Genomic DNA, 17,044 nt, shown 5'->3' with positions numbered 1-17,044 from the left:
TTAGGTGTTGTTTTTCAATAATTATAACATTTTTATTTACAAAAACAATTAAACAATTAAAGTTCCTAGTACTTTTTTAACGTATGGTACTGCGTAAAACATTTTCTAAAAGCGCCAGGAACTTGAAGACGAAGACTTTTCGAATGACCAAAATACAATGTAACTGCAATGCTTTATGGGTTCATGCAATTATATAGTTTTTCGTAGATTGACCTGCACGGTTTCCACCAATGAGATCGCTTCATTTGATGTGGACAAGACAGTGTGTTGACATCTAAGGTCCATAACAGATGGCTCGTGAAAAACGAGAAAACTCGTGAGCAGTCCTTAACAGATGGCGCGAGAAACACGAGAAAGCTCGTGAGCGGTACGAAAGGTGTTAATTTCTAATTGGTTCTTTTTCATATCCTTGAGGGTCTCACTAAATTTCTCGGAAGTTTCTAGAAGATTCTTGAGTAACCTTATAACCGTGGTTTTGAACTCTATATCCAGGAGTTTGCTTTCCTCCATTTCTTTCATTTATGACATGTTTCTTTGTCTCCGAATTTTGGCTGCTTCCCTGTGTTGATAGAGTGGCTTTATGTGCTAGGTACCCTATACAGCCCAGTGGCTCAGCCTTCCCAGTCACCTGAGGTGGACGCTCTTGGTGCACCCCTTTGTGGGCTGTGGGCACAGTCTTGTTGTAGTTAAGCCTTGATTGTTGTAGGTATCACTGGGAGGAATTGACCTCCAGACCAATTGGCTGTTGTGTCTATAATGGGAGAATTGCTGTGCTGGAAACACCCTTATGGGGCAGGACTTGCTCCAGTGGTGCTTTGGTGCTCACTGAGTCTGCCTCTTGAGTGTGTCTCTTATGGCTCTAAAGAGTTATAATCTGGTGTGGTCTCACTTTGACCACTGGGTACATTGGCTCTTGGATCTCCAAGGAAGTGCAAAGTCAGCCACTGCTTGAGGCCACCCATCAGGAGCTATAGAGAGATCTGCAGATTCCTCCTCTTTGTGTGGGATTTGGAGGTGCCCAGATGAGGTGCAGCTGTGAAGCAATGCAGGCTGCTGATGAGCCTTAGGCCTTCTTTTGGAAGCTCTGGGGTTCTTTGACCCAGCTGCAGTTTGTTAGGTTAGGTTGCAAAAGGCCAGGCCATTCATATGCAAAAGCCTCTGCACACAGCTTGGGTGGGGTTGTAAATCGGGTGGGGCAGGGTCTCAGGGAATCATCAGGGCAGAGCAAACCACAATGGCAGCCAGTCTGCTCTGCCTTGGAGCGGTCCTGGGGTCTGTGTCCTGTGGCCCTGTGGTCTCTGTGTCCCGTGGCCCCATGCAGGAACAATGATCACTGCAAGCACCTCTGCGAGAAAGCTGCCCTCACATTCCAGCCCAATGCCAGACAGTTCAGTTTCTCCCCATATGAGTCTGGGTCCCCAGAGTCTTGCCTGGAACTGGAGTTCAGAGCAATTGGGAGCTTGTATCTCCCTCCCAATTGAAAAAGACAACAGCGTACCCAGTTGCCAGCCCGTTTCCGTGTGCACCTCCGTACCTCTGCACTTCCGCACCTCTGCACCTCCTACCCACTTCAATGCGCTTTTCTCTTTCCTTCTAGTTGTAGAATTTCCACTTAGCCAGCCTTCCTGTGGTTCTGGATGATATCTGTTTCATCTTTTAGTTGTATTTTTGATGTGGTTGTGCACAGCAGCAAGTACAAGGTGTACCTATGCCGCCATCTTGGTTCCTGTCTAATGCTTTAATTATTACTTTACAGCAAGGATATAAGAGGCTAGTGGCTCCCCAGTTAATACACAGACAGATAAGCAGGTCAGAGTTGAGAGAGAGTTGAAAAGGTGCTTTAGGTCAGGTGAAGAGGGAAGCAGTCAAGGACATGGGAACCCAGGATTGGGTAAGAGGTGGATTGAGCTGAGAGATGGAGCTGATCAAAAGGAGCCCAAATGGCAAAGACAGAAGTAGAAATCCTCAGAACAACCCCACTCTTTATGATTGCTCATGGCAATATGAATAGTAACTCTTTTTCCACTTGCCACAGCTCCAAAGAGTCTCTATGGTATCTTCTAACCACTATCAATCCATGTTGGGAAATACAGGGTTTGTTGAGGAAGGGAATTTAGAATTCAACTATTTTCAGAAATTCTTTATGGGACTTATTTAGGCAAGAAAAGTACTCTCTGTGAATGACCTCAGTGATATGTAGGAGAAACTCTGCAATCCAGATATTTCCTACAGTTATAATTTTTTTCATTATTGTTATTAACAAGCACTCTGAAGCAGACTACCTGAGAGAGACCTTTTCTTACTAGCTAGATGACCCTGGGCAATTTCCGTATCTGTTAAATAGTCATAATAATGGTAGCTAACTCATAGGTTGTTGTAAGAATTACATGAATAAACACATGGGAAGATCTTAGAACAAGTGCCCAGTTCAGAGTAAGCTTTCATTTAATTTAGCTATCATTAGAATTCACAGAAAGTTAAAATCAGGGCATGCCATGGAAATTGTGGATGTAATTGAAGACTACACAAAACATTTTGATATCTTAATTTATAGCAATTAATAGTATTTTTTAAATAAGAATATTTTTTCTTTTATACTTAATTAACAGCATTTTGATGAAACTGCTTTTCTGGGTTGAGATACAAGATGTAATTTTACAATTTTTATCCCATAAAGATGCTTCTAATAAAATAAAAGTTGCTTCTTCCACCTTCTTTCTCATTTTTGAGAAAATAGGATTCAAGTATTTTGCCTTAAAACATACAGAATCCCAAGAGAAATATTTATGTAACAAGGAGCTAGAAAGACCAGGTATCAAGAGATACAAGAAATAAAGTAGAAATTAAAAAAACAAAGAAATAAAACATAAGGAGACTTTAGGAGTTGAGAGGACAGATTTAGGGAAGGGGACCTTTGGCATAAATAGAACATTCTAGGAAACAGACAAGAGGAGAAAAAATACCATATTCTTTTGCTTGTTTGTTTGATTTTTTTGAATCAATTATTTTATTTCTCATCAATATTATATGAAGACTAGAGGCCTGGTGAACGAAATTCATGCGGGGGTGGGGTGGGGGGGGCGTTCCTCAGCCCTGCCTACACCCTCTCCAATCTGGGACCTCTTGGGGGATGTCCCACTGCTGGTTAGGCCCGATCCCTGCTTCTGCCTGCCAGCCTGATCGCCCCCTAACTGCTCCCCTGCCAGCCTGATTGATGCTCAACTGCTTCCTTGCCGGCCTGATCACCCCCAACTGCCCTCCCCTGCTGGCCATCTTGTGGCGGCCATCTTATGGTGGCCATCTTGTGATGACATCGGCATGCGAGGGCATTGCAAGAGGGCATCACACCACCTAGGTTTTTATTATATAGGATGATAGGAGCTATTTAGAATCATTTAAAAGAAAATAATCCAGTTGCTTGGTGCTTTTTTATCTGAAATTTTATTCTATGTTTCCATTCATAGTTGTTTCTATTTCATGAACATTCCATACTCTCTCTCTTGCCTTTGGAAGGCTGGAACTTTGTATACATTTTGCTCATCTTAAAAAAAACCTTCAAAACACACTAATCCTTTGCCAGGTTAACTTATCCATCAAGTCTCAGTTTAAATGTCTCATCTTTGGGATATTTTACCTCACCCCCAGATCAGGTTAAATTCCCTGTTTGATGCTCTCTCAGAACATTCAGGACTTCCCTCTTGTCATATCATGTTGTACAGCTCTAATCTTTGTCTTCTCCTCAGGACTGTAAGCTCCATGAGAGCACAGCCTTTATCTCTGGGGTTCTGGAAAACAATCTCTATCTTGATTTGGAAGCTGGTTTATATACATAAAAATTCAGTGAGTTGTACATTGAAGATCAGTGCACTTTATGTAGGTTATGCCCCAATAAATGAGAATGAAAAGTCAGGCACTTACCTGGCTATTTAATCTGAACAATATCAAACCTTGATGTTAATTTGAGCACTTTGAATTACTATTAGTAAAGTTCTTTCTTTACTGAGTTGAAATGAGTATTTCTATCATTTTTGTCTGTTGAGCCAACATTAAGTATTTATATTTCTCTTTGTTTACATAATGCCTTTTTAAATATTCGATGAAAGTTTTCATGTTCCAGGTTAATCTCAATCATCCCTCTCATTGCCGGAAGCCGGTCCATCCTTGCTGCTTGACACAGTCGCTGCAGGAAAGAAATATCTACACAGCATATGTGTCAATGGACCTGGCATATATAGCATACTGTTTTTAATATGTTTGCTCCCTTTAGCGCCATGTGTTTTAACCAAGGTCACCTCTCCGAGAAAGGTTGTTTCCCCAGGTGGGGATCTTTCCCTGAGGTTAGGGAGGGGATACAACCCCTTAATTAAGTGCCAGGCAGGTAGTTAAGCTACATGGTCTTTACTCCCTGGAATGGAGATGAGAAACACCTTAACCCTTGTAATAGAAATTGACAGGATTAAAATCGGCTGGTATAAATACGGATGTAATAAGACAATAAACGTCAGATCCTCATCAGTTCCTAACCAGAACTCCGACCAGAACTTTGGCTGGAGATCCTGGCTATAGGTCCTGACTAGGCTGCTGATCAACTGAAGGCTGTCTTCGTGTCATTCCTTCTTCGCCGACTTCGTCCACACCTTTGGGGACCCCTGGACCTGCTGGGATTGGACCCCAGCATCTCATGACAGTTTCAATTTTTTAATTATCTTGTTTTTTCTTCAGCAGATGTTCTCTAGTCTATTAAAGTCCTTCAAATATGGTACCTAGAACTGGACACACATCCTAGTATTATCTGACCAATGCAGAGTCCAACTTGTTATCACATCCTTTGAAATGTGTATTTTTCTACTATTAAACAGACTAAAACACTTTTATTAATTCTGGTTAATATGATTGTTTCATATTTACACCACTTTACAACTCAGTTTTAAAATTGTCATTTAGCTAGATCCCTCCCATCCATTTTTGCACAATTCATTTTTTAAAACCCAATTCAAAACATTACCGCCTATTGACTTCAGTTTATAATTACATCCAACTTATTCCACCCAAAATCATATTCTATTTCATAGGTTTGTTACAAAGATTAAATTTGGTAATGCCTATAAATATCTTTTATAGAATGCATAGTATATGAAAATATGAAGAAAATAATTATTGAGATAATTTTGGAACCTGCCTTTCATCATTTCATGTTGCTTATTAAGAGTATTAAATATAACTACTGGCATAATTTTAAAACCTAAGTCTCTCATCATTCCATGCTGTTTATTAAATATTAAAAGCACAGGGACAGAGTCCTATAGAAAGAAAACTTGAAGTTTTCTTTCAAGTGACAGCCATCAACACTTTATGTCTTACATGCTTGATCATTATTTAACAGAAACATAGCCTAATGCTAAATGAAAAAATCAAAATATATTAAGATGCTTATAGAAACGAGATAGAAACTGAATTGCTTGTATTTTTTGCTATCATCTCTTAACATATAATTAACTCCTTAAGCAATAATCCTATACAGACTTAATTACTACATCTTTGTGATACATTTTCATATCTGGTAGATCTTTGCTGTTCATGACCCTAAGAATTTCCATACACTATGGAATATGCCATTTTAGTCTTGCATATGTTTGCATTCTCTCTTTCTCTCTGTCTCTGTCTCTCTCTCTCTCTCTCTCTCTCTCTCTCTCATAGTCTGTCTAGAATTTTGACTATGATTGTTTGAGTCTATAGCAGGGGTCCTCAAACTACGGCCCGAGGGCCACATGCAAATACAAATATTGTATTTGTTCCCGTTTTGTTTTTTACTTCAAAATAAGATATGTGCAGTATGCATAGGAATTTGTTCATAGTTTTTTTTTAAACTATAGTCCGGCCCTCCAATGGTCTGAGGGACAGTGAACTGGCCCCCTGTTTAAAAAGTTTGAGGACCCCTGGCTATAGATCAAGTGAAGAGCTTAGAAAAACATTTCACTTATGAGGTCACCAGTTTATTATAAAAGAATATAACTCAGGAATAGCTAGATGGAGGAGAGGCACAGGGCAGGGTATGGAGAAAGGACACAGAGCTTCCAGGCCCTTCCCACATGCATCACGCTTTTGAATCTCCACATGTTCACCCACCCAGAAGCTCTCCGAACTTTTCTTGTTTGGTTGTCATGGACAGCAGAACCCAGGAGCCACCACCATTTTCAAGATTGCCCTAATCTTTTCTGTCTTGGCTTTAGCAACATTGGCTTTGCTATCTGGGGCCAATATTTTACAACTTCTTGAGGGGTATGATTAGTTTCACTTTGTCCACAGTTTTGCTTCATCATATAGACACTAAAATGTGTGCATTCTTTTGGTTTATAGTTACTTCCTGTTTTATCATCTTAGAAATGCTTTGGGGCACCTGGCACCATGTCATGTCACCCAATGACATTCCATCTTGGATCTTCAACTTTTCCTGATTTCAGTTATTCATCTAGGCCTGAAATCTGGAGAAGCATCAAGTTAGATATATCCTGAGATAACTGTTGGATATGTTTGATATGAGAAGGTTTGCCTCCCGGTAGTATTATCCAGAGTGCTGGTGCGGTCTATGGGCTTCATTTCTTCAAGGACTGAGGGGAGACACCCCATCAGCCTTAGTACATACCTTATGGTGGTTGATTAGGATGGTGTCCAAAGGGGGTGAGCAATTAGGAGTAGCATGAGTCAAGGATCAGGGAGATCACGTGTGGCTCTGCAGGCAGAGGGAGAAGAGCTAGATATCACGACTAAGAAACATGCAAGCAAGGAGCAACTCCGTGTAGCTTCTTTTGATGAATTTGCCTCCTTTTTTAAAAAAGCTGTATTAAGGTATAATTGACACATAAGAAAACAATCCATACTTAATGTATACAATGTGATACATTTTGAATTATGTATTCTTGTGAAATATCACCACAATCATGATGACTAACCTTCAGAGTTTCATCCTGTTCCCTTGTAATTCTCCCTCCTGTCCCTTCATGTATCTTCTTTCATGCATGTCTAGATCTTTGTTCTAGTATAGATTAGTGTTTACCTACTAGAATTTTATATAAATGGAATAATAGAGTACACATACTTTGTGGGATTCTAGGTTCTTTCACTCAGCATAATTGAGATTCACCTATGTGCTGGATGAATTAATAACTTGTATATTTTTTATTACTAATAGTCTGCTATAATATATCGCAATTTATTTATTTATTCACATATTGATGCATTTGTAGTGTTTACAGTTTTTGCCAAATACAAATAAAGCTGCTAATAACAGTCATATACATGTCTTTGTATGGACACAAGCTTTCATTTTTCTTGGGTAGATACCTAGGAGTGGAATGACTGGATCACATGGCAGATTTGTTTAACTTTATAGGACAAACTCTCAAAGGGTTATACCACTGTACATTCTAATTGGAAGTATATGCGAGTTCTAGTTGTTCCATATTCTTGCCAACATTAAGTATGATCAGAATTTTTTATTTTATCTATTTTAAAAGGTATTTAATGAGATGTTAAATTTGTTTTAATTTGCAATAACTAGTAATGCTAATGATGTTGAGCATTTTTTCATATGCTTACTTGCAATCAATATATCTTCTTTGGCAAAGTATCTATTCATATCTCTGCCCATATAAAATATTGAAATGTGTTGTTTTCTTATAATTCAATTTTGGGAGTTGTTTATATGTTGTGGATGTTCATCAGGGTTGGTGCCTGTGACATAGCACAGTATTAGTCTGTTTCTCACTTCACGCTGTATGTGTGAGACAGGTCAACATGGACTCTCCTCAGTATAACCACTCTACCACCCATGCTGATGGAGGCTCTGTTCTGACATAACCCTTTACAAGTACTCTGACAGGGGAGAGGAAAACACATTAATGACTGGCTTTTGAAGCTTTTCCAAGGAAGTGACATACTTGTACTAACATTTTCTTGACCAGTGTAAGTCACAAGTTCACACTTGCCATCAAAGAGATGAGTTTTCTTTCTATTCTTCTGAGTTTTCAAAAATGACCCTTTTCATCATTTTTCCCAGTTAGGAAACCGGTCTGCATTGGTACATACAACTGATAAGTATCTCATGTAAAAGAGACATATAACACAGATCTGATATCATTCCTCACTTCAAATGCCACCAAGCGGTAGAGGCACCCTTTATCGCATGTAGTGGAAGCAATTTCTCCTTCCTCTGAATTCTTATATCTACTTGCCTATATTGTGGCATAGGTCCCTTTTAAGCCTGTATTTTAAAAATGATATTTATTCATATTTATCTGATTATAAGATTAATATTCTCAGCATTTTTTACATTTTTGAAAACTCAGAGGAATTAAAAGAAAACAGAGCTCCTATAGAATTCTTCAGGTATGTGCTTGCAAAACATATTATAAGTATTCTTTAAAATACTTATCATTCATAATTACTTATTTAAAATTTGTATTTTTAAAATAAACACTACAAATACAAAGGTTATACTGTCTTATTCACTACTGTATCTTCTTCAAGTATCCAGCACAGTGTCTAACACATACTAAGCATTTAATAAATACTCATTAAATGAACAAACTCAGATTACGTTAATATTTTGTGCATCTACCGGGTGTCCCCAAAAATGTATACACACTTTTTTTCTGACAGCTCGTTTGATGTTTCTTTCTTTTCAGATTTAACCCCAAAGAAGTAATAGATTGGGGGGGGGGCACCCTATATTTTACTTTTTAAAGTTATTTTTTCATGACTATAAGTTCCTTAAGAATAGATTCTGTGTCTGATTTATCTTTTACTATGGATTGCCTGCCTTCCTCCATTCAGTAAATACAAAGCTTGACATATAATATGTGCTCAATAAATAAATATTTATTGAATGAATATATGAATAGTATTCAATCAATCTGTTATATGAATCCACAGTAACAAATAGCACCTTTCTCGTGGATATTCACTCTTCCTCTGCTCCTCTTTGTCCCTATCTCAGAGCAGACTAGGATGTTCTGCAAAAGGGTCTTTGTAACCATGAGTCAGGCTCTGGATCAGAGAGTTGAGTTTGAAGCCCATCTCTGCCAGGTTTTAGCTGTGTCAATTCAGGGAAATGTCTTCAGCTCTATATTTCTTCATTTCTGCAGTGGGAGAATTACAATACTTCATATGATTAGTTTGGGAATTAGGTAAGAATTCATAAAAAAGCATACAGTACATAGTGCTCATATTATTTTTTGAAATTCCAAAAGCATAATTTTCATACAATTATATAATGGACATGTGCCAAGTTTTAATTCATTAATAAGAGAATCAGAAGGACAATAAAACCAATTCAAAGAACATCTGAAGCACTGAGTCCTTACAGGCAGTGAAGAAAGAATGTTGGAATTAGATCTCCAGGTTATATGCCAAACTGGTTAATGTCCTAGGGACCCTGGCCATAATCCTTGGGTTTACCTTGTGTCTGAGACAGAAGTAACTTGAAGTTTTACTAGATAAAAATATGTAAAATAACATGAAACTACAGTGTTTGGTCCCTTAACCAGCTCTTAAACAATTCTCCACCCCCAAGCAATCCTTGGAAATAAGCCTGCTGGAAAATGCTCCAGGCTAACATTGAAAGAACATGTAGTTTTCTCTTTGTTTTTGTTCAAGTTTTGGATAATTTGCTTTAAAAAACACACACAATGGCATATAACACATCAGATGTCAGAAGATATGATAAGTAAAGAATCTTTTATCTTATGTAACAGTGTTATGCTCAATTAATATCAAAGTTTCCACACTTTAGGCAGAGATAAGATTTTTTCTCTTTAATCCTTGAAAGATTAGAGTTATGGGGAAAGGCACTGTGACAGATATAAGGTTGCATCTGACTCCTAAAGGACATATTTAAATAGTAACATTATAATGAAATAATGTGAATCACTATTAACTAAATTTGGATTTTAGTTTTATTTTGTCTTGAGTTGTTTCTAAGACAACAGGTTGGATTTTAATAAAGAAAAGAGCAAAAGAGAACAGGGCTATGAGTGTGAAAGAATAAAGACGTACACAACAAACTTTGAAACAAAAATTGCACCTGCCTGAAGGGGCTCAGGGGATAGCATTCATTCATTCGAGGCCATATTCCCATTCTGGCAGTTGTGTCTCAGGGCTGGAGATGCAACAGTTCAATTAGTTATCAGGTACCATGTTGTCTACCAGTCACTCACGCTCACACTACTGTATCGTCTTTCTTGAAAGAGGTGCTCAGACTTGATGTGGCCTGAGAAATGTGATCTGTGTGAGTAAAGGCAAGATTCAAAAGTTCCTTAGGAGCTTATGCTTGATTGAACCTACTAGTGATATTGTGAGAAAAGCACTAAATCTGGTGGATGAAGAACTGGATGTAAAAGCTGACTCTATCAGTTAGCAGCAGTGATGACACCAGACAAGTCATTATAATTTTCAGGGTCTTATTTTCCTCATCTGCAAAATGGGAGCAATGATATCTATCACAGAGTTGCAGTAAGCATTAGATAAAAAGAAAGCATCTTCGTCCATTCAGGCTGCTATGACAAAAGACTAGGTCACTTATTAAGAACAGAACTTTACATTTCACAGTCCTGAGGCTGGAAGTTTGAGATGGGAGTGCCAGCATGGTCAGGTGAGAACGCTCTTCCAGCCACAGACGTATTGTGTCCTCCCCTGGGTCAGCAAACTCTTTTCGTCCTCTTTTCTTTCTTTCTTTTTTTTTTTTTAATTAAATCTTTATTGTTCAGATTATTACATTTGTTCCTCTTTTTTCCCCCCATAACTCCCCTCCTTCCAGCTCCCACCCCACCCTCCACCCTCACTCCCCACCCACTGAGTTCATCCATAGGTGCATGATTTTTGTCCAGTCTCTTCCCGAATCTCCCATTCCCCTTTCCCCCCCAAGAATAGTCAGTCCATTCCCTTTCTATGTCCCTGATTCATTATAGTCACCAGTTCATTCTGTACATCAGGTTATTTATTCACTTGATTCTTAGATTCATTTGTTGATAGATGCATATTTGTTGTTCATAATTTGTATCTTTACCTTTTTCTTCTTCTTCCTCTTCTTAAAGGATACCTTTCAGCATTTCATATAATACTGGTTTGGCGGTGATGAACTCCTTTAGCTTTTCCTTATCTGTGAAGCTCTTTATCTGACCTTCAATTCTGAATGATAGCTTTGCTGGATAAAGTAATCTTGGTTGTAGGTTCTTGGTATTCAGCACTTTGAATACTTCTTGCCATTCCCTTCTGGCCTGCAAAGTTTCTGTTGAGAAATCAGCTGACAGTCGTATGGGTATTCCCTTGTAGGTAATTGAGCCTCTTTCTCTTGCTGCTTTTAAGATTTTCTCTTTGTCTTTTGCTCTTGGCATTTTAATGATGATGTGTCTTGGTGTGGTCCTCTTTGGATTCCTTTTGTTTGGGGTTCTCTGCGCTTCTTGGACCTGTAAGTCCATTTCTTTCTCCAGATGGGGGAAGTTTTCTGCCATTACTTCTTGAAATAGGTTTTCAATATCTTGCTGTCTCTCATCTTCTGGCACTCCAATAATTCTGATATTAGTCCGCTTAAAGCTGTCCCAGAGGCTCCTTACACTATCTTCACACTTTCGGATTCTTTTTTCATTTTGCTTTTCCAATTGGGTGTTTTTTGTCGAATCTTTGGTTTGATTCTTGTGCTCCTCTGGTCTGCTATTGGGTATAATATTCTTTATTTCAGTCCGTGTATGCTTACTTTCTAATTTCTTTATCGTAGCATCGAGGGTCTCATTAGTTTTCGTGAGGCTCTGCACAAATTTATGGCAAGCCCTCAAAATTGCGATTCTTAGCTCCATATCCTCCATTTCTGTCATGTTTTTTTGTCTCCGCATCTTTTATGCTTTCTTGGTGCACCCCCTTGTGGTCTCTGTGCGCAGTCTTGTTCTAGCCAAGCCTTAATTGTTGTAGTTAACACTAGAGGGATTTGACCGCCAGGCCGACTGGCTATAGGAATCAGCTGTATGGAAAACGTCTGCCTTCTGGGGAGGCGCTAATCCAGCCTTTGCCTGAGGCGATAGGCAAATGGCTGTGCGCAGGCTTTGGGCGGGGCGGGATCAACAGGGCGGGCGGAGGGAGCAGTTATGGCCATGCTCAGTCCCGTTCCCAGAGGCTCTGCTTCTCAGAACCCCGGCAGCCGCTGCAAACCTCGGAGAGAAAGCTGCCCTCAGGTTCCAACTGATGCCGGATAATCCCGCTTCTCCCGTTTGAGTCTGGGTCCCTAGAGACTCGCCCGGATCTGGAGCCCAGAGTCTGAGACTCACTCCCGACAGAAAACGACAACCGCGCCCTCAGCCACCAGCCCGCTTTGCGCGCGCACCTCCGTACCTTTGTATTTTCCACACTGCGCCGCCTCTGAGCCTCGATTTGCTCTTCTCTTTCCTTCTAGTTGTAGAGTCTCTCTTCAGCCAGCCTTCCTGTGGTTCTGGGTGATGTCCGTTCAGTCTTTTAGTTGTATTTTTGAAATGGTTGTTTGCGGCAGCGGTCTCCGGTGTTTACCTACGCCGCCATCTTGGTCTCCTCGTCCTCTTTTCTAAGGGCACTGAATCCCATTCATGAGGGTGAAGCCTCCCAAAAGCCCTACCTCCTAATACCATCACCTTGGCGGGGGGGGGGGGGGGTAGGTCTCCAAAATATGAACTGCGGGGAGGGAGTCTGGGGGCGGGGGGGTGTGGGAGGGGGCACAAACATTCATTGGACATAGCAGAAGATATGTGAAAGTTAATGGTCAGTGTAAAAAGAAATCTACTGGGTTTCTTGATCCTGCCCTCTGCTGGCCAGGTGGTATCCTGTAACCTAATGTAGACACTTTTTTTTTTTAATTGTGTTTTTACCTAGCTCCCAGAGCATAATGATTGAGGCTTAGAATAACCTGTCATTTTCAAGCATTTTCAATCAGGTTTCGATGATGTCCTCTAGCTCTGTGCTCTGTACTGCCTTGTATTTTAACCAGCATTACACTTCAAGCAACCTTCCTAAGGAAGCTGAACAGATTCCTGCCTGTACCTGTAGCTGTTTTATCATAATTTATTTTGTTTTCAGGTCAGGCCCAACACATCTGGACTATGATGGGATGTTTAGAGACATTATCAGTTTATGGAAGCCTTGACAGCAGGATCTGGAGCACATGTTGCATGCACTGTCATTTTTTACTTCCATCTGGTAAACAGAAGCCTTGGGACTCACAGGAGATAATAAATTTATACATTTGACTCGAGACCCCATTTATAACATTCATAAAGCAAGATAAAGTTAGCAGGTTATTTTATTTATTTAAATACTTCTACTCTGCCTAATTCCACAAAAGATTTGAGGAAGTTAGGTAGGAGAGTTGATGAGAGCTAGTTTATCACTTATAACGATGTCAAAATCATGGTGAAATTAGCTCTAAATGTTGACTTAGTTGCAATCTTAATGTAAAATTTATATGAGAGAATATATGCTAAAGTGGCTATTTCCATACAGAACAATTTATATGAAGAATTTCTGTGCAATTCAAGATGCTAAGGACTATCCCATTAAAAAAATATTTTTATTGATTTCAGAGAGGAAAGAAGAGGGAGACAGAGACAGAAACATCAGTGATGAGAGAATCATTGTTTGGCTGCTTCCTGCACCGCCCCCCCTACTGGGGATCGAGCCCACAACCTGGGCATGTGCCTTTGACTGGAATCGAACCCTGGATCTTTCAGTCCTCAGGCTGACACTCTATCCACTGAGCCAAACCGGCTAGGGCTATCCCTTTTGCTTAAACAGCATCGACATATAAATATATATGTGTATGTAACACACACATATATACATATATGTTTCTCTTGAATTACCTGAATTTTATGACAATGCTGTTCATTGTGCTCAGTATGAGTAGTTCATTGACAGGAAACTAGCAGGAAAATTTTTGTCAGGCCTCTTTGTCAAGGATATTCCATAAGTGTACAACTGAATCATGAGGTCTGTCAGTCAGTAAATGCTTGACAAGAGCCTCTAATTTCTTTACTGTCATGTATTTCTTAGGTAGATACCTTTTGATGAATCAGTACATTCTGCTTTGTGTATATGAAACCAGTCCGATGTCACATCTTGTTGAGTATGTCTATACATATCCTTTGTTCTGAGTAGGTTATCACAGCTGCCCTTGTTCATGTGAGCCAGGAATCCTTTTTCACTTAAACTGTGGACATTTTATCATCTCCAGGACCAGGCTTAATCAGGGAACAGTAAGATTGAGGGGAAAATGATTAATGCCAGATCTTTTTAACCTTTCATTATTTTAAAAGAAATTGAGCTTGGAACGGGCAGATAAAGTGGTCATTCATTAAATACTTTTCAGGAAGTAAAATATATTCTCCTAGCCATTACTAAGTGTGGTATAACCTGGTTGGTGTGGCTCAGTGGTTGAGCATTGACTCATGAACCAGGAGGTCACGGTTCAATTCTTGGTCAGGGCACATGCCCAAGTTGTGGGCTTGATCTCCAGTAGGGGGTGTGCAGGAGGCAGCTGATCTATGATTGTCTCTCATCATTGATGTTTCTATCTCTCTCTCCCTCTTCCTTCTTCTCTCTGAAATCAATAAAAAACATACCATATATATATATATAGTGTGTGTGTGATATAAAACACTAATTTATAAAAAATCAAAGTAAACCAATTTTGAAAAATTATATTTTGAGATAATCCCATTAGAAATTTTATAATTGAGTTATTCTTGAGAGTTTAGTCATTCATCTTTTCACCAAATATCTGTGAGCTTCTACTATGCATCAGGCACATTGGTAAGGCAGAGGATTTGGCAGAAAACAAAATAGACCCAGTCTCTACCTTTATGGTCTTTACAGCTTAGAGATGGAGACAAATAGTAAACAATTAACTACAAAAATAGGCAAGTATTTGGAAACTGAGATAGGTATAACAAAGCAAAAAATACAGGTTTTTATAAATGAAAAAGGGATACCCAGTTTATTCTGAGAAAGCAGGAAACACATATCTGGAAATTACAATTAAACCACTGGTAAAATACTGGAATGATGTTTTGAAGGCATCTGAGAAATGAGAGAGTCAATGTGTTTGAAGTACAGTAATGGAAGGAGAGAGTGGTACAAGGCAAAACCAGAGCTAGATTCAGATAGATTATACAAGCACTTGAAGGCCATTTGTAGTTTCAAAATTTGATCTCAAGTGCACTAGAAATCATTGAAAGGTTTTAAAGAGATCTAAAACATAGGATTAGCATTTTTAAAAGATTCTCTGACTTCTGGTTTTGTGAAGAACAGATAGCTAGAGAACAAAAGTGATGAGAGAGAAGGTGTTCAGTAGCGGGTATCCATTAGGAGGTGACTGCATTGGACTAGGTGAGAGATGCTGGTAATTTGGACCAGATTAATGGCAGACAGACAGGACAAAATGAAGCAGACATATATTATAAAGGCAGCATAACTTGACCATGGGGTCATTGTGTTAGCCAGGTGAGACAGAATGGGTTACTAAGAATGGTTTCCATTTTCTATCATTAGCAACCAGGTAGATAGAATCACCACAGATGCACAAAAATGAAAAATGGAATAGGAGAAGATGTAACAAAACTAAGTAGTAAAAACCCACAGTTAGGAGTCATTGTTCTAGAAAGGAAAGGTGTAGTGCAAGCATGTCAAACTCGTGGCCCACAATGAATATTTTTACGGCCCAGACAATATAAAGGCATGTAAGAAATGTTTTAATAAAAATTTCATAGCTTAATTTTTACAATATCCTTTTATACATAATTATTAATAACAAACTACAACATTCACTAATGACTGATTACTATAATCGTGTTGCATTCATTTCCCTTACGTGCCTTACGCACAGGCGCACCATTTCTCTCCACTAATACTAGCAGCGAATATTTCAGCAGCCGATTGCCACATCATTAGTCTTGGACTGACTTGTTTGGTGTGCGCAACAGGAAATATTTCGCTTTCAGAGAACAAAAAGAAATAGGTTTATTTGCGTTAAGCTTATTAATTTGTGCAGTTATTCAGTGGTAAGTTAATGTTCAAAAATATTAATTTTTATTAAAATGTTCTATTATTGAATGTTAACGATTACTCATTTATTTCAGCTCTTTGTATTCAGCATATCTTTATCAAAATAAACCTATGTTTCTATGAAAATTGAAGTTTTTGTTTTTGTTGTTGTTTTTAAAAATATTTTTTTATTGATTTTAGAGAGGAAGGGAGAGGGAGAGAGAGTTAGAAACATCAATGATGAGAGAGAATCACTGATTGGCTGCCTCCTGCACACCCCCACTGGGGATCGAGCCTGCAACCGGGGCATGTGCCCTTGACCAGAATCAAACCTGGGACCCTTCAGTCTGCAGGCCGACGCTCTATCCATCGAGCCAAACCGGCTAGGGCTGAAGCTTTTGTTTTTTTGCGGCCCATGTAAACTTAAACCTTGTTCATTTGGCCCGTGTTAGCCTTTGAGTTGGACATGCTTGGTGTAGTGGAAGATAGGCATTTGGCGTAGCAAAGGTGCAATCCTGAAGATGACAGAACCCTTAGTGATCGTTCAACAGGGATAGGTCCTGAGTGTCAGTTCTCATCATTTAGGAGAACAAAGGGCCTCGGGGCTTGGTAAGAACCTCAGAAGCAATAATAAGAACTGTTGCTTACTGTCAACTTATTTGCCTTTGTATAAATCACTTAACATATTGGCCTCTACTCACTCATCTGTTAAATGAAGATGTTGGATGAAATAAGGGACCATTTGTCCTAGCTTTCTATGATTTTGTGCAGTGGGAGACAGCGGGAGTGTTTGAGTCATAAAGAGAGAATTCAATCCCAACTCTTTAATTTCCATATTTATAAAATGGGACTAATATTAATGAGGTAGCATATATAAAGTACCTTACATGTTGGACGTGCCCTTCTTCTTTTCTTTCCTTTTAATAATAATCAGTAGTTCTTACATATTTTGTTTGGAAATTAGTCACATAGTCCCCTATCCTATCTTTTC

Source organism: Myotis yumanensis, unplaced genomic scaffold (assembly GCF_028538775.1).
Source record: "Myotis yumanensis isolate MYYU_CA2020_CCGP unplaced genomic scaffold, mMyoYum1.0.hap1 SCAF_2, whole genome shotgun sequence".
NCBI lineage: Eukaryota > Metazoa > Chordata > Mammalia > Chiroptera > Vespertilionidae > Myotis > Myotis yumanensis.
The sequence above is the reverse complement of the archived record's forward strand: the minus strand, read 5'-3'. Positions refer to the sequence as shown.